The sequence below is a fragment of the Phalacrocorax aristotelis genome, chromosome 4, assembly GCF_949628215.1.
Source record: "Phalacrocorax aristotelis chromosome 4, bGulAri2.1, whole genome shotgun sequence".
Lineage (NCBI taxonomy): Eukaryota > Metazoa > Chordata > Aves > Suliformes > Phalacrocoracidae > Phalacrocorax > Phalacrocorax aristotelis.
This window is the reverse complement of record NC_134279.1, coordinates 21,387,630-21,404,770: the sequence shown is the minus strand read 5'-3', so window position 1 is coordinate 21,404,770 and position 17,141 is coordinate 21,387,630.

The following is a 17,141-nucleotide window of genomic DNA, read 5'->3' as shown; positions in this document are numbered from 1 at the left end:
GGCTTATGCCAGAAAGCGAAGAGTAAGAATGTGAAAAAAGGCAACCACTGAAGTAGACAACCTAGAGAGACCGTGTATTCTCTCCCTAAAGATATCCAGTGGCAAGCATCATTCAGGAATGAGCAGGTATAGTTCAGCCTGCCTGAGAAAGGTTGACTTGTGAAAGTTCCTTCCAGCTCTGCAAAGAACAAACAAGCATAATCACAGCTCCACAAAAATGTCAGTTTTTTCAGAGATTTTCAGATATGAGTCATCTAACTGTGCCATTAGGCTGTCTACTTGCATTATCTCCAGATCATCATAGCTCTTGCTTGTTTCAAATGCTGACGGTAACTTACTTCATTGAAGAGATGGTTTCTGCTGAGCAAAAAACTCTCCTAGGAAATGATTGTATAAATTAAAACATAATCAATACAGCAGCAAGCTTTTGTGTAATCTGCTGAACTCTGGAGCTTCTGGCCAGCACATGAGGCTGTGGCAGCAGAGTGTAGTCTGGCAGCTATGCTGGGCCCTCTGTCTTGGCAGGATGCTTATACCGATCACTGAGAACAGGGGAAGCAAGTGCGTATGTGCATGTCCACAAGGAGATCAGCTAAAGTAGCGCCATGCCACCTGGACTCAACATGTACAATGAAATTGATAGTTCAGTGATGTTCTTCCGATGTCAGTGTCAAAGGGTTGAAACATGGCCAACCAAGAGCTAAAGGTAAGTACAGAGGCTACAATCATTGCAGCACCATTTAGCATGAATGGGAATCAATTAATCTTTGCAGGACATCTGCAGAATACATATGAAAAATTAAATCCTTGCCTTGCTGAAATCAGTGAGAACTTTATTTCTGACTTTACTGGAGCCTGATTTTACCCTAAAAATACAAATACATGCCAGAAGGTGGGCTTAAGTATTGGATTCTGTTCTAGAGATGGGCAGACTTATTTAAATTTATACCTGACAATGTGTACTTCTATGTATGCCTGTGACTTTATTTTCTGCTCCCAAAAGGTTTCGTATAATACCACATTACAGTTTTCCAGATTTAGGAAGCTGCTTCTTTGATCTGGTATTTCTACAAATTAATTTTCTTCTGTGTAAAGCTGAGTTGGGATTTCTGTCTTATAGAACTGGCAAGTACATGCTAATGTTCTACATCATTATATTTATAGGAGGAAATCCTAGCTCAGTTAAGCAGAGGTGCAAGAGATTTGTATTATATCGATGGTTCTGACACAGACCTTCTATATTCTTGGGCAGTAGCTATTAATCTTGCTGTGTGCCTATAAATTGGCATGAATGGTCTTTTCCTGCCCGTTCTGTGGATATTAATTAACATTTCTAAGCAATTTTCAAGTTACCGAGACTACGGACTGTTAAAAAGACAGTATATATTTGATCATGAGGACAGTGGAACATGTAGTAACATGAGTGAGTCTGTGTGCAAAATGCCATCCCTCCCCAAGGACCATAGTATCATGGCCAGAGACTCTCCAGGAGTGGATATTTTTCATGAAATGGACAAAATACCCATTCCACTATGTTGTGGAACCCTGGCTTTCCAAATACTAACTAACCACCCACTGAAACACACAGAGCACATGAACCAAATGAATCTATAGAAATGCTTTCCAAGGCTGGAAATATAGATTTCACTGGTGAATCACCAGGCTTTTCATGCTCTGCTCAATACAGTAGGGCTGCGTGTGTGAGATTATCTGAATTTTCCCCTTGTTATATTTAAAGTAGTGCAACAACAATATGAGACAGTAAATTTTAGAAGGGTGTTGCTGCCTTTCATATCCTGGAACTGGAATCTTTCTTTTCCATGCCAGATCACCAAGGTCAGAGCATTCGATCACTGCTGAGAAAAGTTTTCTCAGGCTCTGGTAGCATCAGTCATAGTGCAGCTTTACTGTTCTATTTCCATGAGTCCATTGGCTTCCATTGATTTGAGTTACAGCCATACAAAACTGAAGTAAAGCAGGAGGTAATCCAGCTCTTTGCAAGGACACTTCCTTAATTACAGAAACCTACAATATTTTTACCTGGGATTAATGTAAACTTTCTGCTTTTTTCAAAAGTCTTGTATCCAAGTCATGTGTTGCTTCCTCACCTTTTACAGCATTGTAAATTAGTTTTTTTTTTCTTCTGAAAACTTACAGAGGAGACCTTATTTGTCCCTACAGCTACCGGACAGGAGGGTGTAGCAACATGGGTGTCCATCTCTTTTTCCAGCTAAGTGATAGGACAAGAGGAAACAGCCCCAAGCTGTGCCAAGGGAATATTAGACTGGATATTAGGAAAAATTTCTTCACTGAAAGGGTTATCAAGTGCTGGAGCATGCTTCCCAGGAAAGTGGCTGAGTCACCATCCCTGGAGGTATTTAAAAGATGTGTAGATATGGTGATTAGGGACATGGTTTAGTGGTGGACTTGGTAGTGTTAGGTTAATGGTTGGACTTGATCTTAAGGGTCTTTTCCAACCTAAATGATTCTATGATTCCATGACAGTGGTACAAAAGCGATGCTTTGAAGCTTTAGAGCAGCTACGCTGCCAGTTCATCATGGATAAACAGCGGGAAATTGAGAGTACTAGCATTTCCTTGGTAAACAGCATATTTCAATCTAACTCCTTTGCAAGCATCTTTTAGTTCAGTTGTTATGTCAATGACATCTGAGATTGAAAGTGCTTTGCTGACAAGGTCATTAAAATTTCAATGTATTGTTTAAGAATCAGTAGAGGAGTATTCAGAGCAGTTTTCTGAGACTGAGTGCTCAGCAGGGTTAAGAATGGAACCTTCACACCCTTAAATATTTCTGAGATCAAGGCTTTTCCCTTCTCCTTGAATAAATCCATTCAATTAGTTGATGAGACTTTGATTTCTTTCTTCTGCACTTTCCTTTTAATAACAGTTTAACATAGGACTATTCAAACAGTAACTAGCATCCTGTCTGCTAGTTGTTAGGCTAGTTGTTGTCTGTGTAGTGATTTATCTGATGAATACAAAGGAAGAAATTGTAAGATTATGCATGTGATTCTTTAAGAGCATTAACATAACTGTTGTCTCCTGGATTTTGCTTCCTCTGGTTTTATAACATACTGTCATGCTAAACAAGCTGAGCTGCATATGAGAAAATAGGTTTATCTCCTTCAAGTAACAGTCTCTTACAAATGTCCGTGCAAAAGGATGGCGTTTGGAACATCTCCCAAACCAACAGATTTCAGCTCTATCAGAGTTCAATGGAAAATAATTTTAAATGTAAGTTCTTTTCTCTGCAAACATCCTTCCTGTGCACCCCAAGACAGAATAAAGCACTGTTGCTCTAGAGTCTCTGAAGATCATTACAAGGGATAAAACCTAAAAAAGGATTATGGACATGATTCTGTCCTTGAGTTCACCTAGCTGAGGAGTCAGGCTGGTAGGATGTATTGACTTTAAAAAATATTAAGAATCCAATATATAGCCTCAAATCATGACAACGTACTAATTTTTGCAGTCACACATTGGGTCTTCAGTCAGGATTAGAGACCCATTCCTGCCTCTGTCCAGACATGGAATGAGATGCGGATGAATGGTTATTCTGAAGCACAGAACCTGTCTGAAGGATTCCAGCACAGGGAGAATGCAAATTTTTCACTCCATTTTACCAGCAACTTAATCTGCCCTTCTTCTACCATGTTGTGTTGAATGAGACCCTTCTGCCTCGCCCAAGCTATGTCAAATTGGTGGATCATGTGCCACCCCAGGAGCAAGCCTGTGGAGCACAGGGCTGCAATCTGCTCCAGCACATCCTTTTCATTCATTTAGAGATAATCTCTCACACTTTGGATTACTCTTTTTCTCATTTTTTGTCCTTTTAATCCTCTAAGGGAAAGATCTCCCATATTTGATTTTCTCAGAAGTTAGGAAAAATAGCTCAACTGGAAAATGCTACTTCCCGTATACAAAATATAACACTTTGCAGTACTGTAGGTGAATTTCATAGAATCATAGAATCATTCAGGTAGGAAAAGACCTCTAGGATATTCAAGTCCAACCATCAACTAAACATCACCATCTCTCCTAAACCATGCCCTGAAGTGTCACATCCACATGTTTTGTGAACACCTTCAGGGATGGTGACTCTACGACCTCTCTGGGCAGCCTGTTCCAATGCCTGACCACTCTTTCAATAAAGACATTTTTCCTAATATCCAACCTAAACCTCCCCTGGCGCAGCTTGAGGCCATTTCCTCTTGTCCAATCACTAGAAACTTGGAAGAAGAGACCAACATCCCCCTCACTGCCACCTCCTTTCAGGTAGTTGTAGAGAGCGATAAGGTGTCTCCTCATCCTCCTCTTCTCCAGACTAAACAACCCCAGTTCCCTTAGCTGCTCCCCATAAGTCTTGTTCTCTAGACCCTTCACCAGCTTCATTGTCCTTTGGACACACGCCAGCAACTCAATGTCCTTCTTGTAGTGAGGGGCCCAAAACTGCACACAATACTCGAGGTGCGGCCTCAGCAGTGCCGAGTACAGGGGCACAATCACTCCCCTAGTTCTGCTGGCCACACTGTTCCTGATACAAGCCAGGATGCTGTTGGCCTCCTTGGCCACCTGGGCACGCTGCTGGCTCATATTCAGCCGTCTATCAACCAGCAGCCCCAGGTCCTTCTCCACTGGGTAGCTTTCCAGCCACTCTTCCCCAAGCCTGTAGTGTTTCATGGGCTTGTTGTGACCCAAGTGCAGGACCTGGCACTTGGCCTTGTTACACTTCATACAGTTGACCTCAACCCATCAATACAGTCTATCCAGATCCCTCTGTAGAACCTTCCTACCCTTGAGAACATCAACACTCCTGCCCACTTTGGTGTCATCTGAAAACTTACTGAGGGTGCACCCAATCCCCTCACCAAGATCATCAATATTTCAATAAGATATTAAACAAGACTGGCCCTAAAACTGAGCCCTGGGGACACCACTCATGACCAGCCAACAACTGGATTTGACTCCGTTCACCACAGCTCTCTGGGCTCAGTCATCCAGCCAGTTTTTTACCCAGCGAAGAATACACCTGTCTACAGCATGAGCCTCCAGCTTCTCTAGGAGGATCCTATGGGAGACAGTGTCAAGGTTTTGTAAAGTCAGGTAGATAAAAACTACAGCCTTTCCCTCATCCACTAGGCAGGTCACCTGGTCATAGAAGGAGTTCAGGTTGGTATTTGACATGGCCACAGAGCTCATAGGGAAGCCGCAGCAGTAAGCAGGTCAAAGTCAGTGTTCTGTTGGAATATGGGGGGAAGACCCAGTTTTCCATACCCTGAAAGCCACAACTTTCTTTATGGAATTAGAGAGGGTAGTATTTACTGAGAAGTAATGGAAGTATAACTTATATGGGAGTCTGGCTGGGGGGAGGAGGGAAAGAGCTGAGCTCAGTGGATGAACTCATACTTTCATTTAACACCAATTTCAGCAAAACTGAGATTTTACCCCTCAGAACTGGCAGGCCATGTTGTCCATGCCACATCCTGTCAGCAGAATCAGCTCAATCTAAATGGCTTCAGGGAAGGGTTCATGTTAAAATCTTGCAGAGTGACTGTCAACTTCACAAAGGAATTTTCATCTGTCTGTAGATACATAAGCCAATGACAGTCCACAACTAAAACTGATTTAAATAAAAACTCCATGGAGGTGTACACAAACCAGATAGGAGAGTGACAATACACAGATTCCTAAACCATCACAGAGGAATGGAAGAAAAAATGCTGCTGTAATTTGGTGGCAATATCGTATGTTATGGAGACAAAGCAGAAACAAAAGTATCCTCTGGTTCAATAACTCTGCAGGTTATACACACATGAAGGCAATGTAATGAAATATTTACTCCTGAGCCTTCTCTTACCGTTTACTTCCCCTGACTCAGATTTCCCTTTTCATCTGCCACTGCCCTTCCCCTTTCCTGCTTTTGTGTAGAAATTCTGAGGTGGTGGTTATATGTAAGAAAATGTGAGTATGTTGGTGATGATATCCCCATGCAGAATGCTGTGTTGTCTCCTGATCATCTGCTCTAAAAGGTAGTTTTTGAAGTGTTTAAAAAGTGAAGGACAAATTTTACTTCCTTTTGGAACTGATGAACCATGTTGACAAGGTACCTGGAAAACATACAGGTGAAAAAGTAATGGGAAAGCAAATGGAAATGAAGACATTTCAGTTGGAGATGAATCAGAAGAGATGTACAAGAAGTTTATAAAATACTGTCTTGGAATTAACCTTCTTATAGAACCAGAAAAGAATTGTGTTAAATTGCAAGACTGCCTTTTTAGATCTAATTTGATGATCTGAATGTTAGAAAGGTAACTGGGCAAATAAGAAATGAATCAGTAACATTAGGTTTAGATATTTTGCAAGTGTTTAATACCTTCACAATGTTATCAGATAGGATACAAGAATAACAAGTAGGCTTACACATATTTAAGAGTTTAAGTCACCTATAAGTAACCAGGAGCTAGGAGGAAATGTCACCTTATAGGCAAGTTCCCTCATGAATTTTTTAGAGAACTTTCTCCACGTGTCTTTATGGCAGCCAGTACATGCCTTTCTAAGAGGCATGGTGGTTCATTAAATACGTCTCTGCAACAACCTTAAATTGTATTTAGTTTTTTTTTCACTTTTCCTCAACCTTCACACAGGGCCATACTGGCCACTTCCTGGACAGCTTTGTGGAAACTTTGCACTAGAAAACTCCACATTTTCATAAAAACTGTCAGCAAGCTGCTCTGTATGCTTCTGAACAGAAGTAATTTCTGAAAAGATACAGGAAAAGCCAGTGGCCTGTGGCACTGGATGAATCCTTAGGCTGTACTGCAGCCAAATTTCCCCAAATGGGAAAATTAGCATGTAATCCAACTGGGGTTATTATATAGTCCTCTATTTTTAGAGCCTCTCTTTATAAATTTTATTAACAGTGCTGGGACATTCTGACCAGGATGGCTCCACTTGTCCTTAGTATTGTGCAAAATTATTCTAAGTAGTAAAATTTTTTCTAACTGATTTGCAAGATGGGACCCGCTAGACCTATTTCACATGTTACCAGTTTCCCTTTCTCTGTCCACATTTATGCACTCATTTATCTATTGTGCCTGTTTTCTTCTTTTTTCTTTTCTTTTTTCTGAAGCTGCATGTTCTTTGGGGTGAAAAAGCCTTCCACTGTCTTCCTTACAGTTCCTAACAAAAACAGCCAAATCTGCAACAGAGGATTGGAGGATTGGATGAAAAATTTTATTTTTTGTGCTGAAAATAGCACTCAAAAGATCCTTCAGAGTTTGTCTGCTACTCAAATATCCCAGTGTCTTTCTTTGTAGGACCTTCTTATAACAGAATAAGGAGAGAAATGCAAGTCCAGAGAGGCATGCTTCTTCATGGCAGAGAGAGGCCAGAACTTGTATGTGATACCCACAGTTGTGCATTCCTCATTAATCTAATCATCTCTGTTGCAAATGACCAATTCCTCCATTTTGCCTCTTGTCTGAGTTCAGCAGCAGAGCATTGCAATTGCCTTCTGCCGTATTTAGCTTTGTCCTTCCAACTCAAGGTGTAAAAGTCCTCTTTAAGGGCTATTTACCACAGTATTCCTAAGACAGACATTGTCAGAAATTGACAGGGAATTTGTAACAGTGATTACTTTTTGTCTAGTAGGAAACACCATCATTACAACTAAGAGCTTGGAAAGTTGTCTAACTTGCTTGCCTGTAATGAGTAGCATACAAGAGTTTCTATACCTTGAGAGGCTTTGTTGTCAAATGCAAGTTCATCAATAATATTGGAGCACTGTGGAGATCAATGAATAACAAAATGTAAATGTTAATGGATGTTTCTTTCAGTGAAAAATACCTTTTGTTGCCCTGTTTTTAAAGTGAAGGGAGAAGTCTATACAAATCTCTCAGCAGAAGCTTTAGATAGAATCATAGAAAGTCCTGAGCTGGAAGGGACCCACAAGGATCATTGGTCGAGTCCAGCTCCTGTCCCTGCATAGGACAACACCAAAATTCACACCACGTCTCTGAGGGCGTTGTACAAGTGCTTCTTGAATAACGTCAGGCTTGATATCGTGACTGCCTCCTTGGGGAGCCTGTTCCAGTGCTCCACCACCCTCTGGGAGAAGAACCTCTTCCTAATATCCAACCTAAACCTCCCCTGGCACACCTTCCTGCCATTCCCTTGGGTCCTATCATTGGTCACCAGAAAGAAGTGATCAGCGCCTGCCCCTCCTCCTCACCTTGTGAGGAAGCTGTAGACTACGATGAGGTCTCCCCTCAGTCACCTCTTCTCCAGGCTGAACAAACCAAGTGACCTCAGCTGCTCCTCATATGGCTCCCCCTCCAAACCCTTCACCAACTTTGTGGACCTTCTCTGGACACTCTCTAGTAGCTTTATATTCTTAACATATTGTGGTGCCCAAAACTGCACACAGTACTTAAGGTGAGGCTGCACCAACGCAGAGCAGAGCGGGACAATCCCCTTCCTCAACTGGCTGTAATACAGATCTTGATGAATCCCAGGACACGGTTGGCCCTCTTGGCTGCCAGGGCACACTGTTGGCTCATGTGCAACTCGCTGCCAACCAGAACCCCCAGATAAATTTCAGTTGGAGTTGCATCCTTAGGTTGGCAGGTGCAGAAGCTGGATTTGCATCAGGTGGGAGTCAACTCAGCTTCACTGCTCTGGGCACAGTTTTACTGGTGGAGAGCAGATGGGCCACTGGCCCAAAGAACTCGGGTGCTCTTAAGTATACCTGCTCGCTTTGCTTACAAATTTTTTTTGCGTATCGATTTTAGCAGCTTTTCAGAAGCTCAGCTTCGCTGGCACTATGACACAGCAGCGTCCTCCTCTGCCAGTTGTGTCCTCTTCCTCCAGCCCCTCTTCATCCAGACTCAAAACTTCCTTTCTGTTTTACCCAGCACCTACGTGGAGAGTGTCATGAGCATCTGGGCCTCTTCAGGCAGTTGCCGGGTCTGACATTAGCTCTTGAGTCAAGAGGTTTTACTGCAGAAGTTGATAACAACCATTTTGCATTAAATTTTAGCCACAGAGAGGGAAGCCTCAGTCTCTTTAGGATTAGAAAGAAAATAAGAACGAGTCCTCCATGGAGGTGAAATTGAGGGGGTAATTCACCTCTGCCTTAATTTTGCAGCATAGTTCCCCATGATCAATTCCCAAACAGCCCACATTGATTCCTGTCTGAATGCTTTCACTCTCCTCCCATATTAGGCCCCATTTTTCCCAGTATGACTCTTTCAGCTTAATGTTTTCTTCATTCTATAAAAGAAGCAGGTGAGAAATTCATATAAGGAAGGAACAGAGGGAGGCTAGAATAAACCCACTATGGGTTTTTTAAATTTCTAAGACTGAAATACAAAGTGCTCTGTTTTACATCTTCATCCCTATCTACTCACAGCCCCAAGCTACAACAATTGTAACATTTGCCACTTACAGTTGGCTGAATTCCAGAAAAAGGCTGATGACGTCTTAAAATAACATCATACAGGAACACTAGGCATGTCCAAAATCAGATTTATCAGACTTACTATGCAGGGAGACAAGGCATATGGCTGGAGTGCAAACCCCTGGCTGGTGTGGGACTAGTATTTGTGCAACTTTGTGGCTTTTTAAGACAAACCTGGTACATCCTTCTGTTACTCCAGAGAGACCCATCATGTGTTTCTCGGTGAAATGTGGAAACCCCATCAAAAATGTAGCTGAAACTCAGTTATATGGCAGAAAAATTTATAATGAGTTAGGAGATAGAAAGGTAGTTCTATATTTGATCAATCTAACTGTTCAGGTGGCACTTATTATGGGATGGAGCCTGCATGACAAAGAGTTGAATGGGGGAGCTGCCACTTTCTCAAGGAGGTGAGGTGATGTGCTCACTGGAGTATTGCAAGCCAACTGGGAATTTTCAGTTAGAGTTTGGGTCTTTTTACAAGGGAAAAATTGAAGGAAAACAGTTTGGTGAGTCAAAGCCTGTCTCTGTTTTTGCCTGTCAGCAGTCTCATGGAATTTGATGCTTGACTTTATCATGTTTCTTGTAAGCCAGGCATCCTACCACAGGCTTCCCTCTGGTCAACACTACCCTTGCTTGTGTCCATGGTGAGAGGTATGGGCTATGCAGTGTCATCAGACACTTTGGCTCCTATAAGCCCTTGCATTACCCTAGATAGGGATTCAAATTTCTGCTATATTTGCCGCTGAAGTAAGGATGAAAATGGGCTATGGGGTGACATCCTGTGTAGCCTACTAGTGGGATCTAGTAAAAATAATTAAAAAAAACGGGGCTTTTATAAAAACAAATCTTTTACAAGAGAATTTTTTTTTTTCAGATGGCAAACTTTTTGCCTGGTGCTTGTCCTTGTGCTGACTGACCAGAGCTTCATTTCCAATCATACTGGGCAGGGAGAAAACACCTTACCCTGTATGAGCATCACTGTATGCTGCGGGAAAAGTGGCAGTGAATTTCAACTGCAGTTCAACGTCTTTGAACAAAGGCAGAGGCAACCTCAATATGGCTATTTCTGACAGGGGTGAAAGTAAAAGCTGATGGGAATGAAATATTTTGTGATCTGAAAACAAGAAACCAGGAATACACAATCTTTTTTTGAGCGTGTGGCTGTGCAGTAGTCCCCAGAACCTGGGGAAAAATAAATTTGAAAACCAGATGAAAGGTATGCACTAATTATTTAAGAGGATAGCTGCATCAACAACCAGGAAGCTCCAAACACCACAGCAATTTTCCTTTCTTTACACCTTTTGCCCTATGTTCACACAAATTTGGGTAAGGGAGGAGGATAGAAAAGGAATGGATGAGGGGACCCTTTTTATGTACCACAACTTTAGGTAAAGTTGTTTTATTTCCTCTGTCCATTCCATCTTCGTATCAATTTAAACTATTCCTTATTGCCTTTGCATTTTTGTTCCTTTGAGAGGAGGACCTTTATTATCTATGATTCGATCTGGGCATCCTGCAGTTCTACAGGGACTGAAAGAGCAAGGGAGCAGGAGGTGGGTGCATGAAAGAGAGGGGGAACCCTGTCCCAAGCAAATCATAGATATCAGAACAGATATCCTTTGTTTTGAAAAGGCATAATACAATCTCACAGATCTCATTATCAAATCAGGGGAGCAAACACAGCTGCTCTGTCAGCACAAAAGCCATCAGGTTCAAATAGTCTCTACATGCGTGCAAAGCACGACAATATTCTCTGATTCTCATCAAGGCCAATCCCAGCTAGTATCTGCTTTTGTTTCTACTGGAGAAGAGATGCAGGTCCACAAATAGACTGCTTTGGGGATATGGGAGACAATCAAGGTCAGGAATAATTGGAGATTCAGGAAACCTGCCAGTCTCCTGTGCCCACCTCTGTACAGGAAACCTTAGAGAAATTTTTTCCTCTTCCTGTGCCTCAGTATCTCCGTTTAAAAATAAGGAGAATAATATTGTTTTCCCTCATAGTGTTTGAGATGCATAAGGAGCTGAACATCAGTACGCTTACTGGCTATTACAGCGGGACTTCACATAGAGGAAAACAGGCACAAAACCCATCAATAATCTTGCAACCCTACCATCACACACTTAACCTTTGTTTTAAAATTCCAGCTCTCCTCAGTCAGCATAGTGAAAAACATTTGAAATTTTTCAGAAGTGCTCCAAAATCAAAGCGCTTATTAATAAAGGGAAGCAAAGACAGAGATTATTACTGTTTTTTCAACAACCACATTTACATATAAATACTTTGTGCATGCAGAAATATGCATCCACACTTTTTTATTAGATTTGTCTAAAATCAGATAGTTAGAAAAACAGTTGTTTATTACAGTTTCTCACATATATTTTCAAGGGTGAGCTACAGTAACTCCATTTCTCCCAGCTAATAATTAATATCCTTCACTATTTTGCTGCTTTTTAGTATGTAACTTATGACCAGAGGTTTATAAATCCCCGACTGTCTATTACGCTGAAAGAACTTCTTCCTTATTAAATGTCTGTGCTTCAAGATTCATCTCCTCCATCTGTTAGATGTCAATATTGGATTCTGGATGAAATTTATAGCTTAGAGTATTTGCTTTTATCTATCTGGGACAATACTATTTTATATTATTTTGCTTAATCTATTATTCTAGCCTAACTATTTTGTCTGTCCAGGTTCCTGTTTCTTATGGTGGTATATTTTAAGATTACTAAAAATGGTTATCTGTTGAGTTTGACAAACATAAATGGTAAATATGAGAGATGTAGTTCCAAATTACTGTATAACAGGGATAAAAAATACAGGCAAAAGTATGCACCTTAGGAGGTGCTGTGCTTTCGTTTTTCTACCTTATGAACTCTGTATTGTTGTTGAGAGAAAAAGGCTGGGTAGCAGGGTGGGTTCGTGCTTACTGGGTAGATAAACAGTTCTGCATCATTAATGTACTATTTTATGTCTGAAGCCTTCTTATATTAAATGTAATACAGACTTTTCATCCAGAAGGAGCTTCTGTTGCATTGTACCTTAGTATACTGTCGTGGTTCAGACCCAGTCAGCAACTAAACACCATGCAGCTGCTCACTCATTGCCCCGACCCCTGTGGGATGGGGGAGAGAATCGGAAGAGCAAGAGAAAAAGAAAAAAATTTGTGGTTTGAGATAAGAACATTTTAATAATTAGAATAAAATAATAATTATAATAACAATAATGATAATATAATAAAAAGAAAAGGAAAAGGAAAAAGGGAAAAAAAACAGAAACACAAACGATACAACCGCTCACCACCCGCCGACCGACGCTGCTGGGCCTGAGCCGCGATTGCTGCCTCCCTCCCCCGGCCAGCTCCTCCCAGGTAACATACTGGGCATGACATTACATGATACGGAATATCCCTTTGGCCAGTTTGAATCCGCTCTCTCAGCTGTGCCCCCTCCCCTCCCGGCTTCTTGTGCACCTGGCAGAGCATGGGAAGCTAGAAAAGTCCTTGACTAGTACAAGCACTACCCAGCAACAACCAAAACATGTGTGTGTTATCAACACTGTTTTCTTACTAATTCCAAAGCACAGCACTATGCCAGCTGCAGTGAAGAAAATTAACTCTATCCCAGCTAAAACCATAACATATACCAAAGAACAGATATTCTATTCTACCCACCACCCCACCTAGTTACCTGTACTGGAGATACCAATGAAAGTTTGGTCACTTAGTTTCAGTGTCATGTCCAGTGCTGTCTCTGGAATAAATTGTAAGGGGAATGCTTTTCATTTTTGTTATCATTAATGAGAACTAGAAGAGAAAGCTTTGCATTTGCTTAATGAGAATGTCATGGTTTGAGCAGAGCTGGGGAAGAAGTGAATTTGAAAGGCTGGTCTTTGTAATGAACCATAAACATTATGATGCCATTAGCAAACACCATCAGCCATGATACAGAATTGGGTTTAACAGCTCTGTGTCTTACATGAGGTCATATACCTGTGTGTAAGTATGTAGTGGTAGGCAGGACTAGGGCAAATGCTGGTCAGTGGGACTGGGAAAAAAAAAAACTAACATCAGCACAGGGTTTAGGCTTTCACTAGGAACTAAATCTTAAAGACAGTCAGTAGCATATTAAAGTGAGACAGATCATAAGATAGTGTAGAGAACAACCCAAACCTGTGTACTGAAAGCTATCAGTTATTTAAAATGCTCCCACTATGGGGAATGCCTGTACTCAGGCTGGGATTTTAAGGCCCTTCAAGCATGACAGCACCAACTTTACTTTAAACTGTCCACACAGTAATCATGATGAAATCATAAAAGCATGGGCTTCAGCAGAGACTGCCATTAATATCATACTGGGGTTGTACAGCTTAGCTCTCTGAAAAAGCTAGTTAGGTTAAAGTTAATCTGCTTCTAATTAAGTGTAGTGCAGTCCTGACTCCTGTAGTGCGGAGTTTCTGCTTTTCCGTTTAGAGTGAAGACTAGCAAGGGAGGCCACCGAGCAGTTTTAGCAAGGAAGGGCAGCATGCAAAGTAAACCACAGCTCCCTCACCCACACCCGTTCCTGGGCAGCAGGGGTAGGCTTCCCCACATCATTGGTTGACTCTTCGTGTAGGACCAACCCTGTATACCACACGCACCCTACTACAGCATGTTTGTGATTGTATGTGCGTGTTCAAGTCTGGACTTAGATCCAGGGAATATAAATTGTGTGAGACCTTCCTGATGAATGTCATGTTACTTCTAGGCATGCTGGAAATCCACAGGTGTGACATTGTAAGTGAGGCAGAATCTCTTTGAAACAGAGAAGGACTGTTCTTAGTTTTTACCTAAGGCTGACAGCCGAGAAGAGGAACATGCACATGACACAGATGGACCAGAAGTCCAAGAGAGTAAGCTGCTTCCTCACTCTTGCCCCTTAATTTTCCACCAATTCTAAATCTGTTGTTGGATGTCGAGAATGTCCGCAATTTGGCTTGTATAGCAGGGCCACGGGAGGATATTAGAAAGTGAGTTTTCATTATTATTCATAGACATGATGGTAGGGGAAAGAAAAAAATACCTGAAAATTATTAGCTTATGACTAAACACTCCATCTTTCTGGTCCTCTTCAGGAGGTTTGCTCCTGAATGTGGTCTCATCCAAACAGCAAAGCATAGCATTTTCTTTATTGTTTACATGTTGGAGGATCTTCCCAGGAATTAAGTGGGATGCTTTCAGGTCAGGTGAGGTACAGAGACTACTTGAGTCTACTCAGAACATAGCCGACAGAGGTATTAGCTAGGCCTGTGCATCATGCCTCTGCTGAAATCCGTGGCTGCTCTTAAAGCGAACAGTAGTCTGTCCCTTATTTGCTACTGTGCAAAAAAAAGAAATCTGTAGTAGAAAATAATATTGGTTTTCAGTTGAAGTCATTTTTCAAGCCTGCACATGACAGATGCAAGGAATCTATACTTCCCTTCCTGCTTCGGTCCCTGTTTTTGGTTTTACAGTTCACACAGAGCCCAAGAAAATTACTGAAATAATCCCCACTGACTCAGCTAATACTGACACTGCTGGAACACTGGTATAGACAATGCTCAGGCAGTCTAGACAGGATTTAGCAGCACCATACATCCCTCTTGTACGTTCCAGCTTCCTTTCTGGTTCATTTAACCAAGTGAAAGAAGCTGAATTGATCAGCTCAGGTCTCCCAGGGAAGCTGGAACCTGGAGAAGGAAGCATTGTATAAATCTCCAGCACTGCAACAACCATCAACTGCTAATGAAGCAGGGAGATGTCACCAATAATTCATAGTGCCTGTGAGGCTGTGAGCAGTCTGACTGTGTGTATTTGGCATTCAGGTAAAATCTCAGGTCACTTCCACTTTAGCAGTGCTGCCCTGACTTTCATGCATCCAGATACAGCCAGATACTGTGGTAGGCAATTTCTGGCAGTGAAGTTAGACTTTTAGCAGCTGGGATTATTCCCCAAAAGTTGGTGGCACAATTGGAGTTAATTTAATGAAGTGATGATGGTTTGTTCAAGTTATAAAAACAGTAACAACTAATACTTACGTAGGCAACATGTCTCAAAGTCTACCCATAAGCTTTACATACAGCACAGATTATCACTCCAAACACTGCTGAAAATACAGCTATTGCTGGGGACCTGATACTTTACCATGTTTTTCCAAGAAGTAGCCTGTTACAATGGATAGAGCAGTTCCTATTAATTCTCCTTATCCTTCCTAATTACTCAGATGGTGTAGGGCCAAAGATTTGGGTTGCTATTTACACTCTACATTTTATTATTATCCACATGTTATCTTTCTTTAAGACTGGAGTTTGAAATCACAGGTGCCTAATAGCAAAGTTTGACCTGCTGTATTTTGACATTGACTAGACAATCAGCTGCTTTTTATTCCTTAATCATGTGCAAATCAAAAGTAGTAGGTAACTGGTAGGAATGGAAAGGTGTATATGTCTTGCTGCCTGTCAGTCAGCAACATGCCCTGTGGCACAGAGAGAGTAAAGTATTTGATTTAGTCCTGACATATTGTCCAAAGTATTAAATTATCATGCGTCTGAGGAACAGAAACATAAGCACATTTTCTGGCTAATGGGATCCAGCACACCAATGTGTAGGTAAGCTTGACGTTGTGGGGGCTGGATGGCTCACAGCTTTGGTGTGTAATCTGTGTAGATTTTTATCTAGTGTCACAAAATCTTGTAGGGCTTAATATATTTCACCACAATAAACAGCAATTTTGTGATCAGCTTCAGAAGAAAGGTCTTGGTTTTACCGCAAGAGCAGACCTCTGGGATCGTGCAGCATATCATAGGAATTGGCAGCTGGGACAATGGGCCTTGAATTTGACCAGCCTAAGCAAAGAGCAACATTTTAAAATGGAATAGAATAGAATAGAATAGAATAGAATAGAATAGAATAGAATAGAATAGAATAGAATAGTTTGAAAGGACTTACAAATGATCATCTAGTCCAACTGCCTGACCACTAATTTTACCCACTTCAGAGGTTATTTGAAGAAACCCTGCCTATGCTCTCACAGAGCTCATAACTTTGCTGCACTGAGGGAACAGAGCTTATGCCTTAAACCAGAGTTTTCTGTCCTTTCCCAAACTCTGAGTAGTATCAAAGGCTTTAGCTCTGGTTCCTTTAAAAGGTCTATTATCTTTTTGAATCTTGAACTCAGTGTCACCCTGTATCAGAGACTCACCTGCCTCACTGCACTGTGAGATGCTTCTGCTCTACCAGCTGGACTTTAGGCAGATTTCTGTGAGCTCCAGGGACATGAGTGGAGTTAGACTGGGAGGTCAAGGCTGAGTTGGTGGGACCCATTGATAGACTTGAGGTCAAAGCAGAAGCAATCATGATCTGAGAACTTATTAGAGGCCTGTACCAAATGAACTTGTGGCCTCACTCCAGGTCCTTTTGGGAGTGGTAATCCATCACCCATTACCCATGTCTTTCTGCATTGTCTGTTCCTGTTTGGATATCGTTCAAGGGCTGAATTGGTGAAATGGTGACCAAAACCCCAGGTACTCTCCATCAGATCTTTTCTTCTTTTGGAAGAAGAGCTGAAGCAATCATCACCCCATTTTGGTCCCATAAATAGAACCTCCTATGGGAGTATGGCAGAGATGTCACCATCTCAGTGCT